Genomic DNA, 22,681 nt, shown 5'->3' on the forward strand with positions numbered 1-22,681 from the left:
AGGGTGTTATGCTGAGTGAAATAAGTCAATCAGAGAAAGACATGTATCATATGACCTCACTGATATGAGGAATTCTTAATCTCAGGAACAAACTGAGGGTTGCTGGAGTGGTCGGGGGTGGGAGGGATGGGGTGGCTGGCTGATGGACATTGGGGAAGATATGTGCTACGGTGAGCGCTGTGAATTGTGTAAGACTGTTGAATCACAGATCTGTACTTCTGAAACAAATAACGCAACATATTTTAAGAAAAAAGAAAAAGAAGAAGATAGCAGGAGAGGAAGAATGAAGGGGAGTAAGTCAGAGGGGGAGACGAACCAGGAGAGATGATGGACTCTGAAAAACAAACTGAGGTTTCTGGAGGGGAGGAGGGTGGGGGGATGGGTTAGCCTGGTGATGGGTATTGAGGAGGGCACGTTCTGCATGGAGCACTGGGTGTTATGAACAAACAATGAATCATGGAACAGTACACCAAAACAAATGATGTAATATATGGTGATTAACATAACAATAAAAAACAACTAAAAAATACCTTCAGTAAATATAGGCTTGATTAAAGAATAACTATACATTAAGATAAATCCAGTTTATCCTTAACTTTAAAAAAAATATTTTCTCTGCTTAATGGAAATCTGAATGAAATTTTTATCCTTAATTTTTCTTGAGATAATAAACTTTATACATGAGTGTGGAAACATTCATTCAATCAGAAAAAATAGAATATATATATGGAATCGTGATATTCAATAGATTCATTTTTATGTAAAGTATCACATAAGCACTAGAAAAAGAGACTAAGAAATGAATCATGGACAAGAAATCGAAGATTATGGAGCTCTTCTAAAATGAAAAAGGAAAATATAATTCCAAAGTTTATCTAAGATAGTGATGTATGTGTCTACATGTGTTTATAGGTGTTTAGATTGGAAAATTTATTGTATTTTTCTCCTTTAAGAAGATGTATCTAATGTTGAACATAAAATGAAAGGACTAGGGTATAATAGACGGGACAGTTTTCCAGAAGTGTTGACAGAGGTTAGAATCTATGATACATGTGAAAATGGCTGCTCTTGCAAAAAAGAAATCATATTTTTCCCAACATAGAGGATATGGAAGAGACAATAGAGGAAGATAGAGTGTGGATGGAAAATGAAGGGATAGTAAAAAACCACAGAGGATACACAATATCAGAAAACTCTAGGCTAAGTCATATGCACGGTACAGGATGGTCGTCAGGAGATTGAAAGACTGGGGGAAATATTTAATGAAATATGTCCATTAAATATGGTAAATACTACCATTGGATAAAAGTTTAATTTCTGAATAGGAAAGCTTTAGCTATTGGTTCTCTGTACTCCTTCCTCAGTCTGAATACATCCTGTATAAATACCATCAGTCCCAAGGCAGAAATGCCTATTTTTGTGCTCAAGTATTTACTGGGTTTGTTGTACAATTCTTGAGACATAGTGGGAATTCAACATACAAGTTTGCATGAAAAACTGTCTGAATCACACAACATGAATTAAGGCATTACTGCAGGTTGCTAGAAAAAGTTTCAGTTAGAAAAATTCCAGTGTTTTAAAAATCTTACTGCTTTTGGAATAGTGCCTGAAACTTGTCAAAACTGGCTACTAAAATCCAGAAAGGATAACTTGTTTTTTTTTTCCTATAACGATCACAAGGTATCCCCTTATTCTATTATCTATTCTTGTTTTCCCCATGATTATGGCTTTTATTTCCTTGATCTCTTCACTATCTTCCATTTTATTGATTTCTTTGCTTAGTGCATTATATTCTGTTATTAACATATAATTATATTATCTTATAATTTATTATTTAAAAATTGTATTTATCCCTCCATATTTTGCTAATATCTCTTTTCACTAAGACAGAACTACATAGCATTTTTAATTCTTTGTGTTTTAAGCTTATAAAGTTTATACATAAAAAATGGAAAATTATTAAAACCTCTAGAAAATCAACATTGCAGTAATTTTCCTGAATATACTTACGGAATGTAACTTCAGGTATCTATATTAATAATTACTCTTATGAAACTTAGTTGTTTATTTACTTATTTTTATGACAGGCCAGTTATTTAAGAATATTTGTTGAATAATAAATATTTTCTTCACTGACACACCACTTTTATCATCTACTAACCAGACTTCTCATTTTGGGTAAATTTATGGATTCTACTTTTTTCCATTCAGAGGCTTCTTTCTCAGAGCTTACCTTTTTAAAACTAATTACAGCTTTATAAGACTTTCCAATTACTGTAGGGTTAAACTTTCTTAAAGTAGAATTTTATATAACTTTAGTGAAACTGCGAACAATACACATAATATCTAATTGGCATCTTAACTGGTATGCCATTAAAGATAGATAATTCTAGGGAGAACAACATTTTTTCCCTCAGTGACTCATTGTTTCTTAGAATTATTTCTTTAGTACTGTTTAATGTTTTCAAGTAGTTTTCAATTATTCCTCAGATAGGTACACTACACTTCTCTTTTTCTCTTACATATGCTTTTTTCCCCTATGTATAATGAAATATTTTCTTCCTGGCATTCTCTGTTTTTAACCAGTATATATGAAAAGTAACACATTTTTATCCCATAATTTTGTAGTTGGTTGTTTTATAGGATAATCTTATTATTTGACTGGATTTTCAAATTATTCTCTGTAATTTTCTAGGTGTACAGTTTTATTAACTAAACATTTTACATTCGTTTCTCTAAAGAATTTCAACTGAATAATTGTCTAGCTATGTTTTTTAAAGTAAGTATTTCATAAAGTACCAGAAAAAATTTTCAAATTGACAAAAGTATTCCATTTGGTCAGAATAAAAACTTCAAAGATGATTTTCAATGACCTCTGAATAAATATAGTGTAGATGATTAAAGAATTTTAATTTTCCGGGGCACCTGCATGGCTTAGTCAGTTAAACATCTGCTTTTGGCTCAGGTCATGATCCCAGGGTCCTGGCTCTCAGGTCATGATTCCAGGGTCCTAGGATTGAGGCCCACGTGGGGCTCTCTGCTCAGTGGGGAGCCGGCTTCTCCCTCTCCCTCTGCCTGCTCCTCCTGCTTGTGCTCTCTCTGTCATATAAATAAATAAAATCTTTAAAAAAATAAAAATTTTAATTTTTCAAAGAAAAGGCATTCACTTTATATTTCTTGTAAGAGTACATTTTAATAGAAGATATGACTTTGCTAGCACTGGCGGCTCAAAGTAAAATATTTGCACGCATATACTGACATCTGGTGGATATTCAGTTTATGATCTGGAAGATATTCAGTATAGTATTTCTAACGTAAAGTGAAGGAAAATAAATAAAATGTATCATTAGATGAACAAAGTTCTAGTTAAATTTATAAAGTTAGTAAAAACTTATTTTGTCTTTATTTTCTTGGGAATCTAAATAGAAGAAAAATGCAGAGTTTCTCTAGACTCTTTTTAAAAAAAAATTTATTTATTTGACAGAGATAGAGCACAAGCAGGTGGAGTGGCAAGCAGAGGGAGGGAGAAGCAGGCTCCCCGCTGAGGAAGGAGCCCAAGGCGGGACTGGATCCCAGGACCCTGGGATCATGACCTGAGCTGAAGGCAGCCGTTTAACTGACTGAGCCACTCAGGCGCTCCTCACTAGACCCTTAATAAACTTATTCTGAACTAAGTTTTCAGTTTGTTGTATGTGTAGACAATTATTTATAACCCATTGTATTCTAGTGTCTAACATCATGTTTTCCACACTGTAGATATGCTGTGTTGATAGTATTTACACAAATGGTATTCTATATCTATGGATAGCTAAAATTGTTACTGGGTCAAAACATATTTAGATAGAAGAATTGACTGACAAAGTAGAGGTGCTACATGTTTAGCAGTGTTTTATTAAATTAGAAATATCTTGAGAGTTAGAGAGAAAATGGAAAATGGAGTTTCAGTAAAAAATAATCCAGAAGCAAAGGTATTTTTTTTTTTTTTTTTTACTTTGAAGAGGTAGGCTATATAAAGAAAAGCACTTTGTTTTTAAATGGCTAGTTCTGTTGTATGAAGATCTTAGATGGACCCCAACACTGCTGAACATAATATTCTTAAAACTGTCGTGCAACTGAGTTTGGGCACTATGGCATAGCAAGAATGTTATTAGACTCCATGCTGGATCTGAAGCTCAGGGTTTAATTACATCTTTTTATGATAATAATCCAGGCACTTAAATACTGAATGACCCTTTCCCATTCTACAAAAGAATAATCCTGAAGTTCTATGCTCCTCCAACTTTGAAGTTTTCACATTCCCCAGGAATACTGAGACCATACACCTTCTAGTTCATCCACATTATCTTATTTCTTGATCTTGTGTGTCTGTCACATTGCATGTTTTTGAGCTCTGGAAAAAGAAAATCTCAAATTCAAGTTCTAATTCTTGCCTGACTTCAAATATGAACTGCTTTTGTAACCTGGCCTATCTCTCACATCTGATTCTGAATATTTAAAGTATTAAATTGACTAGGTCCAAGATTTATTAGTTTGAAAATATAGCAAATTTAAGAACCATTTATGTAAACCTGCCTGTCCATTATGCTTCAGTTTATCCTACCTAGGAAGAGGAGTACAGCCAATATAGGAACTCATATATTCTTAATATCTCTTTTCTAATTGTCAATCCAAATCTATTCCCTACTCTTTAAAAGTCCTTCAAAGGATATTTTCTTATTTTTCAATGTGCTTTTTGAATGTTTCAAATAAATTTTTATCTTTTTTGTTGTTTTCTTCCTTTCTCCCCTCTTATTTCATACCTGACTCTGTCAATCTCTGATTTTATACCCTCTCTTCTCCTTCCATTTTACATCGTTCTATAGGACAGGCAGTGAGATTAAGAAAGATGGATAGCTGACATATTGGCCATGGCTTCCATTTTAAGATCATCTACTTTGGCTCTGAAATCACCATAAAGTTTCTCTAGTTCTACTTTCTTTTTTTATACAATTATGAATAATTTCATGCAAAAAAGATCAAATATTTGGCCCAAGATCATTTGGAAAGTTGTCCACAGAACTAGATTTTTCACTTACTTTGCCCAGCAGCCTTTCCCATTTTCCAACCCTTATTTCCTAGCTAGTCCAGCCTAGCAAAACTGTAATCTAACCATTTTATGCCTCAGGGAATTATTTTCATTCACAATTCAAAGTGAAGCTTATCATGATGGAGTCCTATCTTAAGGTAGCTGAATTTGAATTCTTCTACAGTTTCCTTGATTTTAAATGTTTCTTTTTTAATCAACTTATTTCTTAACTGTGGGAATGATAAATACTTAGGTCTTTTAAAATTTTTATTTTTGCATAGTTTCCTCAATATTTTCTTTCTCTGGTTTACAAATCTGAAAATAGACGTAAGGGGGTTGAGGTAGTTGTAAAGTAATGAAGTGGAGGTAAGGTTGATAAACTCCTAATTTTCTTAGCTTTCCCGTTAGGAAGCACACCTAGAATCTCTGTCTTTGTCAGTCATCCTAGTGGTCCTTATATTTGAAATTTTTTTATCGAAATTTATATCTTTACTTGTATCCCTTCTCTTCTTCTTACTCATTCTATCAATTTTGTACTAAGAGTTTCTTATTTTCCAGGTTATATTATAGGACCCGGCAGAACAGAGGTAAAGGAAACAACCCTTACCCTTAAGAATCTCACAGTAGAATTTGGCCAATCTCTGTTCCCTGAAATTTTCCACTCTTTCAGCTTTACTGATGGAGAAAACTCTTCATTATTCTTTCAATTTTTCAAGTTCATAGTGCCTTTGTCTCTTTTTCTGTCTCTCTGAATCTCTCTCTCTCTCTCTCTCTCGCTCTCTCAAGGATCTCTTTATTCATCCTAAAATTTGGTTCCTTGAAAACTGCCTTTCTTTCTCCATATACTACTACCTTTGGGTGATTTCATTGGTTTACATTGTTTCAACTACTAATTATATGCCTCTTTTTTCCAAATGTATTTGTCCTCTTAGACCTCTCTATGCAGTCTAGGATTAATTAATCAAACTGTTTGCTTGCTGTATAAACATAGGCAACACACAGGAGCTTCAAAAATGTCAAAATTGAACAAATATCCTTCCTCCCAGGGCCTATTTCTTCTGTATTTTCTCTCTACTGGCAGCACTGTGTTTGATCTATTAACACAACCTAAGACCTAGAAGTCATTCTTTTTTTTTTTTTTTTTTAAGATTTTATTTTTTTACTTGACAGAGAGAGACACAGCGAGAGAGGGAACACAAGCAGGGGGAGTGGGAGAGGGAGAAGCAGGCTTCCCGCGGAGCAGGGAGCCCGACGTGGGGCTCGATCCCCAGACCCCGCGATCATGACCTGAGCCGAAGGCAGACGCTTAACGACTGAGCCACCTAGGCGCCCCCTAGAAGTCATTCTTGACTTTCTGTTTTTTTCCCTATCTCCTCTTGTGATTAATCATCAGTTTCCCTGATTTTACTCTCCATGTATTTTTACAATCAGTCCATCTCCTCTATCCTCATTACTTTTGCCCTCTTTCAGATCCCAATTCTGTCATAGCTGAAAAAAACAACTGTTGCCTCCTTTCCTTTTTCTTCTTACATCTGCCTTCTCACACGTGTCAGAGTGGTGTATTAAATGAAACTTTAATTACCTAAAGACTTTAATGGTTCCCTGTTTTTACTGGATACATCCCAATCTCCTTGATCATACATACATAATAAAGAATATTTTATAAACCAATGCCTTACACTTTACAATCCAGTAGCATTAAATTGCATTTTGTATTATATACATGTTGTCTGAATCACATGTCCATGGCTGGGGTTTCTCTTCTGTAATTTCCTAGTACCATCTGTGTTTTGCCATCTTTGACCTTCCATCATGCATCATAACCAACTTTTATCTTCATCTTCATGCCCCCACCCCCATATCCCTTTCTAACAGACTATAAAATCTGTGAGGCTGGGGGTATACAGTATAGCTGTATGTGAGACAGGCTGTCAATTATTGCACAAATAAAAATAAAATTAAATAAAAATAATATTGCATTATAGTTGATAATGCTTTATTATATATATTTAAAATGTAAATGTGATCATGCCACTTTCTTGCTTAAAACCCTTCACCAGTTCCTTCCTATACATAATTTGTGTGCCGTAAGCATCTCCATTTTTTAAAAAGCTTATTGTTTCTATGCATAGAATATTGTTCTCCCAGATTTGAATGATGGCTCCTCCATTTCTTTTGATTTTGTTCAAATATTGCCTTGTCAAAAGAGTCTTTATCAACCTTTGTCATATTCTGCCTTTTCCCTTTGCTTTATTTTGTTTATTGTTTATTGCAGTCTGATATATGTTAAATAGTTAATTTTATTTATTTATGCATACCCCTGAGTTTTTCAGGCTATATGTTCCATAAAAACTCGGATTTTATGTATTTTGTTTACTGCTATATTCACAACACCCAGAATATTATGGATTTTTTTGTGTGTGTGACAAATGTATGAAATACTACATTCATCTTTGTTTAGTTTCTCTCCCAGGTTAAAAAAGTATGTATATAAGTTATATATATATATATATATATGTGTGTGTGTGTGTGTGTGTGTGTGTGTGTGTGTGTGTGTGTGTATAAAGTTCTGAAAACTTTATAGAGTTTTATCTTAACCCAAAAAATTCACCTTGATGTTAGGATTTAAAATATATACTCAGGGAAGAGTTTTTTGAAACATTTGGGATGTCGATAGTCCCCAAAAATATTTGTATTAATTTGTCTATGTCCTACACTTCTACATAGAATTTTTCCTACTTAATAATAAGATTCTGTGGAGCTTTGGGTATAAGAACTGAGGCTATTAATAAAACCAAACATTACCAAAGTTTCTGTGCATGGAATAAGAAATAGTTTATGTAGTTATTAGACTTGCTATATGAATGGCAGAAGGGATTTAATATTTACTAACTACTCTGTAACTAATTGGAATTTACATATTAGGTACTATTATATTCATTCTAACTTTGAGTATCAAGCCAAGATTCAGAGATAGTTGAAAACTTAAGACTTGAAAAATTAAGACTTGAAAAATTAAGACCCAATGGCTCATACATAGGAAAGCTAGGTAAAAAATGGTACATATGTTACAAAACCACTGAAAGCATTGCTTGGCATATAAGATATTTGAATTTACTTATCTTTTGGGAATTTAGATTAAAAACATTAATTTGAAGATTCATCATGTATTATTATTATTTTTATTTACTAGAGCTACTGAGTTACCCCTGTAAAAACTGGGATTTTATATAATACCTCCAATTCTTTCTTCTCAAAATTATTTTTAATACTCCTCTAGATGGCATTTATAAAATAGTTAAAGAAAAATAAGTATCAACAGAGATTTAAAGAAGGCTGAATCCCTATAAAAATAAGCAATTTATAGATGGTTTATAAATTTGTAAATTTATAAACAATTATAAAGTATTAGATTAAAATTAGGCTATTATTAGTATTTATCTGCTATTTGATATTATCTGTGTGGATAATCAGAAGTAGATTATATCTAGACTAACATCAACATCCATAGAATTAATTAATAAAAAATGCCAACATAGATACTTTTTAAGTGTGGAGATACTGATTTTATGTCCTAGAACATGTGGAAAAAATCTTAATTGGAACTGTTTTTGAATATGATATGTATTTGGAAAAATATATAGAATTATACCTAAAACCTTTTTTGGTCATTAAACACACAGTTTGCCATAGGCAAAAATAGGTATAATGCATAAGAAAGATATATTGTTTTCTTACTTGAGGAAAGGGTACTCTCAAATGATTTGTACAGTTTGGAACTTGAAGCCTTTACAGCTATTTTAATGAAATACATATTTGGATAGCTATTTAGAACTTTTGACTATTATTTAAAGATTAATATCAACATCAATACAGTCATTCCCAGATATAGTTTACCAAAGGCAATATTTTCCCTGTAATAAGGGTGTTTGGGGCTTACCCCAGTTAAATTGTCTATCAACACCTTACATTACAGTGGTTATGTGAAGAAAACTTGTTTTGGAATCTCCAGAGTAGTTCCTTTTCATTAGCCTGACATTGAAAATTAAACATTTTTATTTTCCTGAAGCACAGATTCCTGGAATGTCCTTTGTTGAAAGTTTTACTACCTGATTCAGAGTTGATAGTGTTAAAAAGCAAAAGCATAAGTGACTCCATTTTGGGCATGTTGTCTTGTTTTTAGTAATAGGCAGGAACTGTTTTGATATTGATAATGCCTTATTAGAGTAGGACCATTTGAAGTATCTGACTCCCTTAAGGTTAGTATTAAAATCAAACTATAGTTGTTATTACTGCTGCTGCAAGTACAGGGATGTGAAATTGCAAATAGAAACATAAGGTGATGTGCAAACAAAGAGCAATCATAGAAGATCAATGCAATAGAAAGGCCAAAGTGAATGCCTAAAACTTCTATTTCTATGCCAAAGAGGGAAGTTGTTTTGAACAAGTTGGTTTTTGCATGCTATGGAATAAGGATATAAATCCAGGGAAACTGGCAAGGTGGGTAAGATACTTACTCTTGGAAAATAGGTTAGGAAAATGTGCTATTCTTGATGAACATGGCCTACTGGTTTAGTGAATCACCAAGGAATAGCACTTCAGCATATTTTATTATATCACACTTCACATATGTGTGCATCGTGGGCAAGACTGGAATTCTGCATCCCTCAGTAACATTATTTTCTTTGTCCTCTCCCCTAATTGATCCCTGCTTGAGAATTCTAAATAGATATTATTGGGATTAATGCAGTTCTGCTCTGATCAGTCACCCTTCTCATGTCCAGTTTCTTCAGTAGAATTACCAATTTTGTGTGGCAGCTTCATAATCAAAAGAACCAAATTTAAGGTTTTTTTGTTTTGTTTTGTTTTGCTTCTGCCTCTTTGAAATGTAGAGTAGTTAATTTGATCAATAGCAGAAAAATAAATTGTTAACATGGCTCCAAAATCCTAGTTATCCAAGTTGTTGTTGATTTGGTTATGTCAATATGAGGTATAAATATTAGGTTTTTTTTACAGAAAGGTAATGAACATTTTAATATTTCATTTACAATGAAACAAAAATAGGCTTAATTATCATCTATTATTTATGTTATTTTTCAGGTGAAGTGAATATAGCATAACTTCTAAAACAATCTTTAGTAAACTAATAATTCACATGGTTCACAGAGATATAATAATAGAGGAACTATTTTATAACCATATAATAGAGAAACTTTTATAATGCAGATTTTTTTTTTTAAGATTTTATTTATTTGAGAGAGAGAGAATGAGAGATAGAGAGCACGAGAGGGAAGAGGGTCAGAGGGAGAAGCAGACTCCCTGCTGAGCAGGGAGCCCGATGTGGGACTCGATCCCAGGACTCCAGGATCATGACCTGAGCCGAAGGCAGTCACTTAACCAACTGAGCCACCCAGGCGCCGGAGAAACTTTTATAACCAATTAAATAAGTGAGCTTACATATAGAAATATATCAATACACAATTTAGGTATGGAGACTTGTCTATATGATATCTAAAATTATATGCCAAACAGTGTACTCATTATCTTCTCATTAACCCTATTAGGAGACAAAAGCTTAGATGAGGAATCACCAAAATGATGCATTCCTTCTATGAGAAAAAAAAAATCTAAAAATAATGCCATGCTGTACATTAGAGAGTTCCCAATACGATCTGCATTTTTACAGAGGATTTGAGAAAAATAGTATTTCTCTAATGGTGACATTTCTGACATTTTTTAACTGGCTGGAGATATTCTAAGAAAAGAAACCTTTCTAAAACATTAGAAAACAGAAAATAGAGTGAACTCTGTGTGATCTCCTGTTACCTTTCTCATGTACATAATATGATGTTAAAACTTGAAATTCACCTTACCTGATAACATCTGATGCTAGAAAATTTTGGCTGTATTCATTCATCAACCATGTTTTATGTCATTTTTGTGCCAAATTGTTAAGGCCAAATTCTTACTGAATTCCTCAAGAAATTTCATTATCTGTCCATATCCTATCATTTAAACCTATTCCTATTTCTCCTTTAACAAACATCTAGAGACCTTCATGCTATGTACCAAATACTTTTCTAAATGTAGGAAACGGCAGTGGATGCAACAGTAGACAACTTCACTATGTACATCCTTCAGTCTCGGTTCTCTCCAATGACTATGCCAAGGCTCTAGCAGTCAGCTTTGCTTCTACATATATTCTACAGGTGCTCTCAAGTCATCTGCTCTTTCTTCTCTTCCTGACAAGCTTCTCCTTGAGTTTCAAAAATCAGGGTATACTGCTACCATTCCTCAGGAACATTCCTTGATTCTCCTATGTAGAGTTCCTTGTTCAAACTTTTGTTGACACTGGTATTTTAAAATATCAGATGTTAGGGAATTTGTAATTATTTGTTTACCTCACTCAGTTCTTAAACTTTTGGAGTCATTGCCATCTTTGAGCATCTGATGAAAGCTATAAGTAAACATTTTCTCCTAAAAAGTGATATGTACAATATCAAATTGAGAATAATTTCAAGGGATTCCAAATTTGCTGAGATTTGTTAATGTAATCCAAGGTTGGCACCATATCATGCATTTATTTTTTTATAATAACATTTGAAAATTTTATTTAAATTCCAGTTCACATACAGTATAATATTAGTTTCAGGTGTACAACATACTGATTCAACACTTCTGTACAACAGCTGATGCTCTTCACAAGTGCCCTCCTTAATCTCCGTCACTTCTAAAAGGGCATTTAATGGAGCTTACATCGTCGTCTCTATTTTAAGGTGCATAGGTGACTCTGCATTTAGAAACTTGCATTCCTGCTCTATGAGCTCAGTCCCTTTTTTGAATGACAGCATTTGCAATTTAAGTCCATCTGGAACACCTCAAGCATTCAATTCATTTATTAACTTATTACCAAGCTTGGCATATGAATCCTCAGACTATCAGTGAGGCAGAAAACTTAAATGAAATTAGATAAACAGACTTTAATAGAACAGTATGTGTATTAGAGATATTGAAAAGACCTTCCTGTTTTTCATTTTTAGGAGTGTCTGTCTATTTATCTCTTTGATGCCAGATTAGTATAAATTAGCTTTGCCCAAACTTTGCAGCAGACTTTTACCACTGTGGATAAAAGAAAATGAAATAACTGTTGTAGCCAGAAGAGGGAGATCTTGTAAAAATATTGGTAGTACAGGTTTTAAAGAATTGTGAGATTTGCACTTAGGTAGTAAAAAAAAAAAAAAAAAAAGATTAAAGTTTCAGAAGTTAATACTTTCTATAATTATATTATTTCATTTTGCAGTATACTTCTTGGGAAAATAGGGCATAGCAATGTACTTTATCTTAACTTTATAGAGAGAGCATTATTTATATTAGCATTTTTATTAATGATAAAAACCTTAAAGTATTAAAAATAAAACAGTATTAAATGTTATTGGTCTTATTTATAAGGGTTTGTTTTTATTTCCTTTAAATTAATTTATTTAAATTTAAGTCCTTTACATAATTAATTCTCTATAAAAACATATCTAAGCTGACACAGTTAACGAAGAGCAATTTAACATTATTAATTAATAAAAATTAATGAAATACATGATAGCTTAAATACACACACAGCTATTTGAGCACCTTTTTCGGCTACAATATACATTCTCCTTCTGTTTCTGTCTCTATATCTCTGTCATACATATATGTATACATATTTATGTGTATGTATTTGTATTATAATGTGAAGCCATTCATCTTTGCAAATGGTGTTAAATGGTGTTAAAATATATGAAAACCAGCACAGATGTGGTGTTGATTGTACCACCTGGAGGGCTTCACTTGATGAATTTATGACATGATACAAAGAGAAGTTTGTCACTGATTATTATTAATCTTTTTCCATAGTCAATTCATGTAACTTAGGAATTGGCATTTCTTTTGTTTTGACTGCCACGGGTAACACTTGTAAATTTCCATAGGTATTACCAAAATGTGTGTCTCTCTTTTGTGAAGGTATTGATACTATGAACAAATATGAGTTCAGTTGCTCTATATGTATATGAATACATTTAGCAAGTTTAATGATACATCTATTTGCCTGAATTATTAGATCCAACCCTTATTGGTCCTTTATTTCAGATACAGCATGCTGTAATTCCTTTTAATCTCAAATGAATACCTGGAACTTCAGATCAAGACTAGCAACACTTGCCACGGCCAAACTTCTTTATACTCATCTAGTAGAGAAAGCTGCACGTTATTTGTTTGTAGTACTGGGATCCTTTCCGTTTCCAATGTAGGAACCTGTTTTCAGCATCTGTAAATGAAATACTGATGGGAGTTTGTATAGTTCTGGAATCTATGTGGCCTTGCCTCCTACCTATCAAATCTCAGCCTTCTCTACAGAGAAGCAGTGCATTGAAATCTTCCTCATGGGGCTCTTAGGATTTGACTTTGACTTTTTTTTTATACCGTATAATGTAGTCTTCATTGAATCATCCTAAAATACATCTCTGTAGATCATTTAAACATTCTGTAAACTTCCTCTAGAAATTATTTGTATATATTTCTGTCTCTGAATATCATTGAATGTAAAGGGCTCTCCTTATTTTTAATGCTGTATATTTAGTTTTTTTTTTTTAAAGATTTTATTTATTTATTTGACAGAGAGAGACACAGTGAGAGAGGGAACACAAGCAGGGGGAGTAGGAGAGGGAGAAGCAGGCTTCCCGCTGAGCAGGGAGCCTGATGCGGGGCTCGATCCCAGGACCTTGGGATCATGACCTGAGCCCAAGGCAGACGCTTAACGACTGAGCCACCCAGGCGCCCCTGTACATTTAGTTTTCAAGGTAAGACAATAAGTATTGTTAAAACAAGTATTAAGTTCACCAGAATACAGAACAGAAATATAAATTATAAGAGTGAATACTTTTTTTTAAAGTTTTTTTTATTTATTTGACAGAGAGAGACAACACAAGCAGGGGGAGTAGGAGAGGGAGGAGCAGGTTTCTCTGCAGAGCAGGGAGCCCGATGTGAGGCTCGATCCCAGTACCCCGGGACCACGACCTGAGCTGAAGGCAGACGCCTAACGACTGAGCCACCCAGGCACCCCAAGAGTGAATACTTTTGGTATCAAATATGAGTGACCTAACCAAAATCCACTCCTCTCTTTGGTGGTGGGAGAGAGAAGTAGCAGGAGCCTACAGGAAGATGCCATTGTTATAATGTTACCATATGTAAAACAATACTATACATTGGGTAGAGATAGATATGTATGTAATGAAAGTATAAAAGCATAAGTGAGACTGATGAACCACCTAATCAGCATACTAGTCACCTTCCTGAGAAGTAGAGAATTCTAACTCCACTTGACATTTAATTTTTTAAGCTAGGGGTGGATACAGAGGTATTCAGAGTGCTTTATATCTAATTTGTTCCTTAAATGTTACATAATAAATGTAATTAGGATTTTAATCTATAATTTCAAGATACTATTTCCTTTATTTCTTACATTGCCGTAAATTTGCATGCAAAATTTGCTTTTACATTTTAAAGATCAATTAAAATGAGTCCCCACTGGAAAGCAATTGATGCCCATCTGTAATTTGGGAATTACATCTTCTTGTCCAGCTTGTTGAGGAAATCAAGAAAAGAACAATACAAATATGGAAGAGTAGCAGGGTCTTTATCATCCACTGTAGAAGAAAAGATGCAATGTCACTTTTTAAAAATGGGCTTTCTTTGTCTATAGGCATTTTAAAGATGTTTATTCAAAAAACCAACTCAATCTCACAGAGCCATCTGTGTTACTACCTCTGTTTATCATTGCTAGAAAAACATTAACCACCCCATTGTCCTTAAAAGCATAAATGTTATTTCTTTTTTTTAAATATATTATCGTGGAGAGTCCACAGACTTTATTAGAAACTCTGATGATGATCGGCTTTTTTTACTTAAGAAATATTTTTTAAAGCTGCCAGTAATATTAATTATGATTCCAAAGGAGTTTAACTACACAAGGATAGAGCAACACACATGCTATAATACACTTCTTCCCTTATCTCATACATTAGCCAAAAATCAAAACCAGTATTTTTCTAATACAGAACATAATTCCTAGATGGAGAGTTAAGGTATGTGACAATTTTTCTGTAAAAAACCTTGTTGTCACTCTGTGTGTGTGTATGTGTGTGTGTGTGTGTGTGTGTGTGTGTGTGTGTGTGTGTGCCCACACACTAGCCCTGGGATTGACCTATCTGATAATGGGGTAGCTTTTTCTAAAATGAAAGAGCAAGAGATTAAATGTGTATCAAATGAGAGAGAAGTATATTTCATTTATAAATTCCCTTCAATAATTTTTTTGCATCAGGAATGTTTTAATAGTTAATTGTTCACTCTTAGTTTATAGTGAGTTGATTTCAGAAGCAATTTTAAATTCAGCTTTATAAGTGATTGTCTCCTCAAACTCATTTTTTTCAGCATGGATTCACTAAAATTTCCAAATAATTTTTTTCTCATTACTATGTGATCCTACCAGCTCTAGTTTTACCATTAATAAAATACGCTTACTTTCAGTGGAAAGCAAAATGGTCTGAGTGAAAACACTTACGTTTTAGTCCTGATATACTACCTGCTAGTCATCAGACTCTGAAGGAGTCCATTTAGATCTTTGCCTCTCTGCTACATGATCAAAACAAGGTGGCCCACTTGACACCAGTTCCATTTCTATTTATTAAATGTCAATGTATTCATGCAAGCACATTAAAACGACTAAAAGAAAACTATACAACTAGGCATCAGATAGTACAAAACAACACACAATTTTTTGGAAAAACAACTTTTGGAGTTCTAATGTATCAGATTCTAACAAATTGGTAGAGATGTGAACAATTTATATAACTAGTGTTTCTTTTTTTTAATTTTATTATGTTATGTTAATCACCATACATTACATCATTAGTGTTTGATTCAGTGTTCCATGATTCATTGTTTGGGTATAACACTCAGTGCTCCATTCAATACGTGCCCTCTTTAATACCCATCACCAGGCTAACCCATCCCTCCAGCCCCTTCCCATCTAGAACCCTCTGTTTCTCAGAGTCCAAAGTCTCTCATGGTTCATCTCCGCTTCCGATTCCCCCCCCCTTCATTTTTCCCTTCCTACTATCTTATTTTTTAACATATAATGTATTATTTGTTTCAGATGTACAGGTCTGTGATTCATCAATCTTACACAATTCACAGTGCTCACCATAGCACACACGCTCCCCAACGTCTAGCACCCAGCCACTCCATCCTTCCCACCCCCAACCACTCCAGCAGCCCTCAGTTTGTTTCCTAAGATTAAGAGTTCCTCATATCAGTGAGATCATGTGATACATATCTTTCTTCGATGGACTTATTTTGCTTAGCATAATACCCTCCAGTTCCATCCATGTTGTTGCAAATGGCAAGGTTTTGGGGGGTTTTTGATGGCTGCATAATATTCCATTATATATAATAATATAATATAATATAATTAATATAATATAATATAATATAATATAATATAATATAATATAATATATTATAATATAATATATATACCACATCTTCTTTATCCATTCATCTGTCGATGGACATCTTGGCTCTTTCCACAGTTTGGCTATTGTGGACATTGCTGCTATAAACATCAGGGTACACGTACCCCTTCAGATCCCTACGTTTGTATCTTTGGGGTAAATACCCAGTTGTGCAATTGCTGGGTCGTAGGGTAGCTCTATTTTCAACTTTTTGAGGAACCTCCATACTGTTTTCCAGAGTGGATGCACCAGCGTGCATTCCCACCAACAGTGTAGGAGGGTTCCCCTTTCTCCGCATCCCCGCCAACATCTGTCATTTCCTGACGTGTTAACTTTAGTCATTCCGACTGGTGTGAGGTGGTGTCTCATTGAAGTTTTGATTTGAATTTCCCTGATGCCGAACGATGTTGATCACTTTTTCATGTGTCTGTTGGCCATTTGGATGTCTTCTTTCGAAAAATGTCTGTTCATGTCTTCTGCCCATTTCTTGATTGGATCATTTGTTCTTTGGGTGCTGAGTTTGATAAGTTCTTTGTAGATTTTGGATACTAGCCCTTTATCTGATATGTCATTTGCAAATATCTTCTCCCATTCTGTCGGTTGTATTTTGGTTTTGTTGACTGTTACCTTTGCTGTGCAAAAGCTTTTTATCTTGATAAGGTCCCAATAGTTCATTTTTGCCCTTGCTACCCTTGCCTTTGGTGATGTTTCTAGGAAGACTTTGCTGTGGCTGAGGTCGAAGAGGTTGCTGCCTGTGTTCTCCTCTAGGATTTTGATGGATTCCTGTCTCACATTTAGGTCTTTCATCCATTTTGAGTCCATTTTTGTGTGTGGTGTAAGGAAATGGTCCAGTTTCATTCTTCCGCATGTGGCTGTCCAATTTTCCCAACACCATTTGTTGAAGAGACTGTCTTTTTTCCATTGGACATTCTTTCCTGCTTTGTCGAAGATGAGTTGACCATAGAGTTGAGGGTCCATTTCTGGGCTCTCTATTCTGTTCCATTGATCTATGTGTCTGTTTTTGTGCCAGTACCATACTGTCTTGATGATGACAGCTTTGTAATAGAGCTGGAAGTCTGGAATTGTGATGCCACCAGCTTTTCTTTTCTTTTTCAACATTCCTCTGGCTACTGGGGTCTTTTCTGGTTCCATACAAATTTTAGGATTATTTGTTCCATTTCTTTGAAAAAAGTGGATGGTAGTTTGATAGGGATTGCATTAAATGTGTAGATTGCTCTAGGTAGCATTGACATCGTCACAATATTTGTTCTTGCGATCCATGAGCATGGAACTTTTTTCCATTTCTTTGTGTCTTCCTCAATTTCTTTCATGACTATTTTATAGTTTTCTGAGTACAGAATGTTTGCCTCTTTGGTTAGATTTATTCCTAGGTATCTTATGATTTTGGGTGAAATTGTAAATGGGATCGACTCCATAATTTCTCTTTCTTCTTATTGTTGGTGTATAGAAATACCACTGATTTCTGTGCATTGATTTTATATCCTGCCACTTTACTGATTTCCTGTATGAGTTTTAGCAATTCTGGGGTGGAGTCTTTTGGGTTTTCCACATAAAGTATCATATCATCTGCAAAGAGTGAGAGTTTGACTTCTTTGCCGATTCGGATGCCTTTTATTTCTTTTTATTGTCTGAGTGCTGTGGCTAGGACTTCTAGTACTATGTTGAAAAGCAGTGGTGATAGTGGTCATCCCTGCCGTGTTCCTGACCTTAGGGGGAAGCTCTCAGTTTTTCTCCATTGAGAATGATATTCGCTGTGGGTTTTTCATAGATGGCTTTTATGATATTGAGGTCTGTACCCTCTATCCCTACACCCTGAAGAGTTTTAATCAAGAAACGATGCTGTAGTTTGTCAAATGCTTTTTCTGCATCTACTGAGAGGATCATATGGGTCTGGTTCTTTCTTTTATTAATGTGTTATATCACACTGATTCATTTGCAGATGTTGAACCAAACTTGCAGCCCAGGAATAAATCCCATTTGGTCGTGGTGAATAATCCTTGTAATGTAATGTACTGTTTGATCCTAGTGGCTAATCTTTTGGTGAGAATTTTTGCATCTGTGCTCATCAGGGATATTTGTCTGTAGTTTTCCTTTTTGATGGGGTTTTTGTCTGGTTTTGGGATCAAGGTAATCCTGGCCTCATAAAATGAGTTTGGAGGTTTTCCTTCCATTTCCATTTTTTGCAACAGTTTCAGAAGAATAGGTATTAATTCTTCTTTAAATGTTTGGTAGAATTCCTCTGGGAAACCATCTGGCCCTGGGCTTTTGTTTGTTGGGAGATTTTTGATGACTGCTTCAATTCCCTTAGTGGTTGTAGGTCTGTTCAGGTTTTCTATTTCTTCCTGGTTCAGTTTTGGTAGTTTATACATCTCTAGAAATGCATCCATTTCTTCCAGAGTATCTAATTTGCTGGCATATATTTGCTCATAATATATTCTTATAATTGTTTGTATTTCTTTGGTGTTGGTTATAATCTCTCCTCTTTCACTGATGATTTTATTTATTTGGGTCATTTCTCTTTTCTTTTTGATAAGTGTGGTCAGGGGTTTATCAATCTTATTAATTCTTTCAGTGAACAAGCTCCTAGTTTTGTTGATCTGTTCTACTGTTCTTTTGGTTTCTATTTCATTGATTTCTGCTCTGATCTTTACTATTTCTCTTCTTCTGTTGGGTTTAGACTTTATTTGCTGTTCTTTCTCCAGCTCCTTTAGGTGTAGGGATAGGTTGTGTATTTCAGACCTTTCTTGTTTCTTGAGAAAGGCTTGTATTGCTATATACTTTCTTCTTAGGACCGCCTTTGCCGCATGCCAAAGATTTTGAACGATTGTGTTTTCATTTTCATTTGTTTCCATCATTTTTTTTAATTCTTCTTTAATTTTCTGGTTGACCCGTTCATTCTTTAGTAGGATGCTCTTTAGCCTCCATGTATTTGAGTTCTTTTTGACTTTCCTCTTGTGATTGAGTTCTAGTTTCAAAGCATTGTGGTCTGAAAATATGCAGGGAATGATCCCAATCTTTTGGTACTGGTTGAGACCTGATTTGTGACCTTGGATGTGATCTATTCTGGAGAATGTTCCATGGGCACTCAAGAAGAATGTGTATTCTGTTGCTTTGGAATGGAATGTTCTGAATATATCTGTGAAGTCTATTTGGTCCACTGTGTCATTTAAAGTCTTTATTTCCTTGTTGATCTTTTGCTTAGATGATCTGTCCATTTCAGTGAGGGGGGTGTTAAAATCCCCTACTATTATTGTATTTTTGTCAATGTGTTTCTTTGCTTTAGTTATTAATTGTCTTATATAATTCGCTGCTCCCATGTTAGGGGCATAGATATTTACAATTGTTAGGTCTTTTTGTTGGATAGACCCTTTAGTATGATATAGTGCACTTCCTCATCTCTTATATATTCTTTGGTTTAAAATCTAATTTGTCTGATATAAGGATTGCCACTCCAGCTTTCTTTTGATGTCCATTAACATGGTAAATGTTTTTCCACCCCCTCACTTTAAATCTGGAGGTGTCTTTGCATCTAAAATTAGTCTCTTGCAGACAACATATTTATGGGTCTTGTTTTCTTATCCAATCTGACATCCTGTGTCTTTTGATTGGGGCATTTAGCCCATTTGCATTCAGGGTAACTTTTGAAAGATACGAATTTAGTGCCATTGTATTGTCTGTAAGGTGACTGTTACTGTATATTGTCTGTGTTCCTTTCTGGTCTGTTACTTTTAGGCTCTCTCTTTGCTTAGAGGACCCCTTTCAATATTTCTTGTAGGGCTGGTTTGGTGTTTGCAAATTCTTTTAGTTTTTGTTTGTCCTGGAAGCTTTTTATCTCTCTTTCTATTTTCAATGACAGCCTAGCTGGATATAGTATTCTTGGTTGCATATTTTTCTCATTTAGTGCTCTGAATATATCATGCCAGTCCTTTCTGGCCTGCCAGGTCTCTGTGGATAGGTCTGTTGTCAATCTGATGTTTCTACCATTATAGGTTACAGACCTCTTGTCTGGAACTGCTTTCAGGATTTTCTCTTTGTCTCTGAGACTTGTAAGTTTTATTATTAGATGTCGGGTGTTGACCTATTTTTTATTGATTTTGAGGGGGGTTGTCTGTGCCTCCTGGATTTTGATGCCTGTTTCCTTCCCCACATTAGGGAAGTTCTCTGTTATAATTTGCTCCAATATACCTTCTGCCCCTCTCTCTCTTTCTTCTTCTTCTGGGATCCCAATTTTTCTAATATTGTTTTATCTTATGGTATCACTTATCTCTCGAATTCTGCCCTCGAGATCCAGGAATTGTTTATCTCTCTTTTTCTCAGCTTCTTTAGTCTCCAAATTTTGGTCTTCTATATCACTAATTCTCTCTTCTGCCTCATTTATCCTAGCAGTTAGAGCCTCCGTTTTTTATTGCACCTCATTAGTAGCCTTTTTGATTTCGACTTGGTTAGATTTTAGTTCTTTTATTTCTCCAGAAAGGGTTTCTCTAGTATCTTCTATGCTTTTTTCAAGCCCAGCTAGTATTTTTATTATCGTCATTCTGAACTCTAGTTCTGACATCTTACTAATATCCGTATTGATTAGATCCGTGGCAGTTGATACTGCCTCTTGTTCTGTTTTTTGAGGTGAGCTTTTCCATCTTGTCATTTTGTCCAGAGGAGAATAGATGAATGAGAGAACAAAATGCTAACAGGGTAACAATGACCCTAGAAAAATATACACTAAACAAATCAGAAGAGACCTGAAACCAGGGGAAAAGAAAGGGAAAGAAAGAAAAAAGAGAAAAAAAGAATGATCAAATATGATCAGGCTGGTGAATAAATCACTGCCACACACTAGATTTGGGGTGTATTTTGGTTTGTTAGAAGAAACTGCCTCCCAATATTTTAAAGAAAGAAAAACTTATATATGTACAAATACAAGGGTAAATACGACGAAGGGATAGAATATGACTGTAAAGATGAAAACTATAAAAGATTTTATAAAAGGAATTGATAAGAAGTTGGTTGAAAAAAGAAAAATAAAAAAAAAAAAGGGAGAGATGTGATCAGGCAGGAAACTAGAACAAAGCCATACACTAGAGATTTAGGGTATATTTTAGTTTGTTAGAAGAAACTGTATCCCAAAATTTTAAAGAGAGAACAACTTATATATATACCAAAAATTAGGTTAGCTACAACAAAGGGATAGAATATAACTCTAAAAATGAAAAATAAAAAAAGATTTTTGTAAAAAAGGGATTGATAAGGTGTTGGTTGAAAAAGGGAAAAAAAAATTCAGAAAAAATAGAAAAAGAAAAGGAAAATTTGGGCACCTGGGTGGCTCAGTTGGTTAAGCGACTGCCTTTGGCTCAGGTCATGATCCTGGAGTCCCTGGATCGAGTCCCACATCGGGTTCCCTGCTCGGCAGGGAGTCTGCTTCTCCCTCTGACACTCCCCCCATCTCATGTGCTTTCTCTCTTTCATTTTCTCTCTCTCTCAAATAAATAAATAAAATCTTTAAAAAAAAAGAAAAAAGAAAATTAAAAACATTAACTTTGAAAGACTAAAGAATCATGGGGAAAAAAGCCATGAATTCTATGTGCTGTATTCCCCTAGTGCTGGCGTTGTTCTGCTGTTCTCATTGACCAGTTAACTTGGTCTTGGCTTGCCGTTCTTGTTGATCTTCTGGGGGAGGGGCCTACTGCCATGGTGCCGAAGTGTCTTAGCTGGAGGCGGAATTGCCCTGCCCTTGTGGGGGGCCAGGCTAAGTCATCTGCTCTGGTTTGCTCTTGGTAACTTTTGTTCCCTGCACGTTTTCCGTTCAGCTTTGGAGGACGAGAGTGAAAATGACAGCCTCCCAATCTCCGCCCCAGAGGAGCTGAGAACTTGGGGCCCCACTCCTCAGTGTGCCCCAAGAGAAAAGCAGTCAATCACTCCCGTCTCCCCATCTCCGGCCGCACTCCATGCTCACCCGGCCTGTGACCGAGTGTTTCTATCTCTGGCACAGGACCCTGTGTGGAGTCTCCAAACCCAGCAGATCCCTGCAGTGCGCTCCCACACTGCTCCTCCCGGA

The sequence above is a fragment of the Zalophus californianus genome, chromosome 3 (genome assembly GCF_009762305.2).
Source record: "Zalophus californianus isolate mZalCal1 chromosome 3, mZalCal1.pri.v2, whole genome shotgun sequence".
Lineage (NCBI taxonomy): Eukaryota > Metazoa > Chordata > Mammalia > Carnivora > Otariidae > Zalophus > Zalophus californianus.